Consider the following 6,601-nt stretch of genomic DNA (forward strand, 5'->3'; position numbering starts at 1 on the left):
ACAGATGGTTTTGGTTTTGGTTTTAATCTTTTAAGATGGCCTAATCTATTTGAAAGTATACTCAAAGGGCCAGCAGTGTTCCAGTGATCTACAATACTACACTACGTAAAAATTCACTTAATGAGTGTTTTAACTAGTGAATTCAAATTCCTGAAGAATCATTTGAGAAAAGAGAAGAAATAGCCCGCTTAAGAGAAATTCTTTTCATGTAACATTTTTCTCTACTTGGCTTCAAGTTTCATGATACATTCTGACCTTAACAATTTGTGAATAGTGAGTGCATGTTGGTAGTATATTTTATATTATGAAGTTACTAACTACAGGACTGCAGTGCACCGCAGAAGCATGTCACACTACTTTCCTGTTTACACTGTGTTAAAATAGTAAATACGTTATGCAGGACCTGAAAACAGAGGTAGAGGTGGAGCCTGTACATCAGCAGAAGCTATTTTGTCCTTCTCTGACACCCACATGACACATTTAATATACTGCCAGCAACATAAATCACACAGACAGCCTTTTCTATTTAACAAGAAAGTATTACTATTCTCTTAAAGCTGTACTTTTTTTGGTGATAGCACTTGCTACTTTATGCAGCAGTCAACAGAACTCTGTATCAAAATAGATTACTGTGTAAGCAGAAAGCAAATGTGCAAGTTTTCAATTGCAAAACCACTTCAGCTGCAGTACAGACACAACAATACTTGCTTTCAATAGCTAAGGGAAAAAACAGATTAATAGACATACCAGTCAAATTGCTGTAACTTCCAGTCCAATAGAACAATGGCAAACTGCCCAAAGGAAATGCCCAAAATATTTGATCTGAGCTATGCTGAAGGACAGTGTATTGCACATTGGGAACTTTTAACCTTAACAATCATAATTAAATTAAAAAGAAGGAAAAAAAAATCACTACTGCTAAAGATACATTGTCCAGAAGAAAAATTTAGACAGTGATGTTTTATAGGATATATTCTATCTGTATATGTGTAACAGCTCTCTGTGTAGTTCACTCCTTTAGCAGTGTCCTCAGCGTCTAAACCATAAAGGAACTGATTTTAATTTTCATACACGCATAGTATATGACTATCTTCTGTTCTTGTTTATATTTGTACATTTTATGTATTATATTTAAATGGTTTATAAATATGTATTTTAAATTACATTTAGGGGGTAGATTGAATTTTAAGGGGTAGCCTAATGAAAAAAAATATCAGTGTGACTAATATTTATTTAAAGTTATTTTCTCTTAATCTTGTTATGACAACATTTTCTATATCATTTTTCAACAGAAAGTAATGCTGCACATTGTTGCTGTTAAACACTAATGGCAACCCTTAAAAATAATAGAAATAGATCCTGAAGTTACGTGCAACATATAATTATACATTCAGTGACCCAGTTTGTAGTGTACTTATGCACAACATATTTCTGATTGCTCAAAAAAGAATAGGTATACTAGTTCTGAAGCTAACACAAAGGTGCCAATGAATTGTCTTATCAAGCCTTCTTTCGATCACATTCCAACAAGGCATATATATATCTATGTTTCTATATATCTATATATAGTCTGTGCTTCCTTTTCAACATGTTGGTGATTCCAGAGCAGACTCATCAAAATCAAGGTTATACAAATAGTTTAAGAAAAGCATGGCCATAGTTTTTATGTGATTAGGGTCATAACAAGTTGTCAAAAACTATGTTTAAAAAATGCAGTACATACTATTTGATGATTACACGTTATGGATGATCATGAATACTCTTAGGTGGGATTAATTTTGTATCAAAAGGTGTTATGTAGTCAGAGTGCCAAAATATGAGTATACATTCTCAGAAACACAAGATTCTGAACTGTTCTTCTATAAAATTAGCTTTTTCTAAGTAGTAATAGATAAATATTGGCTAGTCTAATGAAATCCCCTAAAAGTTGGAGTGCCTAACAGCTTCTCTTTAATATCCATAAAATGGTGGGAAGCGCAAATGTTTAGTTATGAAGTGAGAGATGCAACTACAGTAAATGACACAATTCAGACTAGTTCTGTTCAAGGAGAAAATTCAATGAAGTTTTTAAGCACACATTTAACTTTTAAGCATCTGCTGAAAGTACTTGCTTAACCTTTACTGGAATACATCCTTAAATTTCATTGCTGTGATTTACTTCTTAACTGCTTTAAGCACCAAAGGTCTGAGGAGGCAAAGCAGTAGTTCTTAAATGTTTTAAGACTGAGTAGTGTTTACCTTTTCCATAATTCTTACCCTCACCTTCATACATCTCACCTAAACCTCCTCACTTCAGCTGGCAGTCCCCTATCACTTTGTGTGCACCCTGTGTGCACCTTGCCTGTGGCAGTCAGCATGGAAGGCCCGAGTTATTGTGTCCTAATACTCTTCCACTCTTCATGAAACTTTGCACCACAAACGCTGCTCTACAGCTACTCCTGCACCCTCACTGGCCTCAGAACCCCCCTTCCACCTCTTTTCCTTCCTTATAACCATTTAACTAGCAAAGAAGAGAAATATCCAGCTACCAAAGAAGCGAAATCTTCCTCAGGTTTGAAAACAATATTACAGTTGTGCTAAGCATTTTTAGTTTTACAGATGGAAATCAGAACTAATATTACTGGAACTGACCATGAAGATATTTCCTCTGAGTAATATAGACTGATCCCTGCGCTCTGCTACAGGCTGTTGGTCAGGGAGTTTGGTGGAAAAAATCAGATATTTTGCGTTAACCTTTAAATGTTGTAACCATTTAAACAACTTACATGGCCCCTATCACCAGAATATCCAAAAGCTTCTTCATCCTTAATAGATGGTCCATCCCTAGTGAAACTGTCTGGTAGGCAGTCAGTTGAGGTTCAGTTTAAATGTGGGAACTGAGGCAGAGTCCAGGGTCTGGATCTCCCTCCCCACTCCAGCGGCAAGGATTTTGATGTATGCAGTGCAACACAAGAACTCGGATTACTTTATCCAAGCAAGCAAAGCCAAATATCCTGCCTGAGACCTGTGACAACTTTAGTCTCCTGCTTCATTGGCAAAGCCTCCCTGCACCATTCTGGTGACAAGATCATGCTGAACATCCCCTTGTACGAGGGTGAAATTTGCACCAATATGTATGTTCACAAACATGGGCAGGACAGTTACTTGGTGGTTAGTGTGCTTATCTCAGAATGCTGAGGTATGGGTACCTAGACTGGATTATTGTCCTTGTTGAGAAGGTGTGACAAGGACAATAAAACAACTGTCAACCCTGTATCTACACTTTTTCAGAAAAGTATATAGGCAAGGGCAACCTATATACACTCTCCACAAACTGCCTTACAAACAGACATTTCTAGAGTGAATGCGAGATTCACTGCCAGAGAACCAGAAGCAAGAGATCTCTGCATAAGGTGTTTGATTTCTGGTTCTTATCCTTCACATATTTTCATTACTGAACCCTTGAAAGAAAATGTGTGTCTTCTCAGGAGCCAGGATCAGCCTCAAAGACCCAGTCCCCATTACAGATTTGAAGTGAATTAGCTTATTATCCAAAATCATCTTGAGAAAGTGGCTTTCATGCTATGAACCCCTATTTTACTGTTTGGGTTTGCAGGTAAGTATGTGAACAAGTGCTGGAGGGCTCTGGGAAGGGAGATGACCCTTTCTCCTCGGGACTTCTCAGCAGTTGGCTCTGTTGCGTCTCCTGAGTGTGGTGGCTGGTGGGAAGCATCTTTCTCTGCACCTGGCTTATTTTGTTTACCTCATAGGCAGATTTGGTTGTTGACTCCCCCCACATCTTCCCCAGAGCAGTGTCTCACTCATTGTATACCCTGCTCCTCTGGGACACTGTTCTTGAGTCTGCACCACAGGGGTTTGCCCAAGCCCACAGAAGCAGCATGCTGGGAGTAAAGAGTTCAATCAGGGCACCCCACCTTCTAGGCTAGTGATTGACAAGCTTTTTCTCTCATTTTCAAGTGGTCTCAAGTCTTGATGGAGCTGACTGTGCTTGTGGCTGTAGTGACCACAGTGCTTTGCTCTGGCCCCTTCAAACCCAGCATCTGCTGAAAACCACAAGCCAGTGAGAGACCACTTCCCCTTGGTTCTCGTAGTTTATAAAACTGTTGTCCTCAGCTAGCGTCACCAACAGATACAGCTGATCAAAGATTTAGCTTAGTAGTAATAAACGATGCAGGATTTTTTACCCCTCAAAGCTTTGAAACTGAAAGGTGCAAGTGTCTTTGTTGCTAGAATGAATAACAGGTCACCTGTGCAAGGATGCTGCCATCTGGAAGTGAGAATCCAAACAACACAATGTATACTTGTCTATGCCTTTCCCATTAGCAGAGACCAGATGGGCAGAGTGCCTCACTATGCAGGGTTAATTCAACCTATTGCATAAAATCCACCAAATTCTGGAGTGCTTATTTGTGTCTGCAGAGAGTAAAGATCTGTCTATCCGCAGAGCGGACAAGACCATATTTCACATCTGGATATAAATTTTAAAAATGCAATTTGATATACTGTGCTAGCAATATCTGTAATAGAAGATTTTATTACAGTATTTAAAAGATACCTTTATTCACCTTCAGTCTTAAGCATCCAGAAATTTATTTATTTTTTTATTCTTGTGTTATACATTATTTAATAAAGGGGAAGGAGGAGACTGGAACCTAATTACAGGTTAATGTATAAGGAACAATTTTTGGCACAAGTTTTCTATTAAATAGTTCCCCAAAAGTGGTAAATTTTGGGTACTTATTAAAATGAAAATACATCTCTGTGTACCCAGAATAAAGATTCTTTGTCTCATGGACAGGTATTTTCTTCTTGTTCTGTTTCTGAACTTAGAATACACATAAGAATTCACATAGATAAACATAAATTTGCACATGCTTTATACATCTTAACCTGCAATTACTGTCCTGACATTTTTTTTAATACACAATCAATTCAGCACCAAGATCTGAGGAAATTATTTTGTTTTCATAACCACAGCAATCAAGCAAAAAGTAGAATGAGACCTTTTAGCATGAGTATTTCTGAGCAATGGTAAAATAAAAAATTGATAGTTAAGATTTTCTTCAAGAAATACCTTTACCACACCATTCTCCCTGAAAGTCATTTCTTTGTAAGCTGCATACGTAGGAAGACAGTTACATCTGATTTCAAGAAATGGCTGCTGAGACCAATACCAATGCAGGTCAATCACACGATGTCGCTTTAAGATCACTGTTCTTGCTACCTTAATAATTCCAGCCACAAGCAGGTCTTTATGCAGACCGTGACTAAGATGGCATAACTTTTCAGCCTGCTCTTGTCTGACAATTAGAAATTTCTTCCCCCAGTCACTACCAAAGACCACGGTGAAGATTATACACTTCACACCACAGCAGTCACCTGGGAAGGCTTAATAATACCTCAGTCCACTCCCCTCCCCCTTTTTTCCCCTTATTCCTCCACCAAGCAGATAATGAAGGGCAGCTGCTATAATAGACCGCAAGTCAGCTCCTGCAAAGGTGATAAGTGAAGGTACCACAGGTGCCTTTGGAGTTACTGGTGCAGCCTGGTGGGGCGAGGGGTAGGAGGCATCAGTAGGCTAGCACAGCTTGCAGCCTACAGGAGAGGCTGACCTTGAGTCTGGATTCCCCTGCAGATGGGGAAATGGTGGCTCTGAGATTAAAGAACTAATAACTCGGGACTCATCCATCCTCAGATTTATGTTACTCACAGGTGGGTGATACATGCAGTATGTAGGGGTAGTGAGGGGCTGCTGTACAGACACTATAAAGCATGCCTTAGACATGGATGTTGGCTTTTGGTACCCTATTGTGAGATTTTAAAAAGTGATTTAGATTGAAATGGGGCCTTTAATTTGTTTTGGTTTGTTTTTTCAAGAAGAAATGTTAAATTCATTTTTTCCATTTTATCTCGGAACTCTCTTTCTTCAACTGCCTCTTTTTCTAAAAGAAAGCAAATTCTGTACTGTCACACTGCACTGGTCCCCTGAGTTAGGCCAAATTTTGCCATCAGTTGAGCAATGAAGCCATTAGGGAATGACAGCCCTGGGGACACATCACCTGAATTAAGAAGAGCAGAATCTTCTGTGTCTGTGGTGGTGTTTGGGTTTACTTGAATAGCTTTTATGGCAGGATTTACTTTTTTTGCTGATGTGTAATAAAACACTTTTACTGTGGTTGGTTTAATTTTCAAAGCTTTAAAAAAAATCAATTTGTTTCTTTGTACTCAGTATATCGGAGTTGAAAACCGTAATGTACTATTACTTCAGGGTCACTGCTAAACTTCTGTTCACTCTCTCATTAATATTTCCTGGAGTTTATTGCTACAATATATTTCCTGGATTATTTTTTTTACACATAAACTTACATTTCTTGTTCTTAAGTAACCACTATCAAAGTCTTTAAGAACAATGACTGATATTAGGGCAAAAACAATTTACCACATGCATGAACACAAAACCCATGAGACTCTTCTCATGTATACCCATATTCTCATTTTCATTCTGCAAAGATTTGGAGAGGGGTGTGAGAGATATGGAAGTTTGAGGCAGAGCAATATACAACCGGGAAACAAAACATGCAGCGCATAGAGCAGATAGGAG

Source organism: Falco biarmicus, chromosome 4 (genome assembly GCF_023638135.1).
Source record: "Falco biarmicus isolate bFalBia1 chromosome 4, bFalBia1.pri, whole genome shotgun sequence".
Classification (NCBI taxonomy): Eukaryota; Metazoa; Chordata; class Aves; order Falconiformes; family Falconidae; genus Falco; species Falco biarmicus.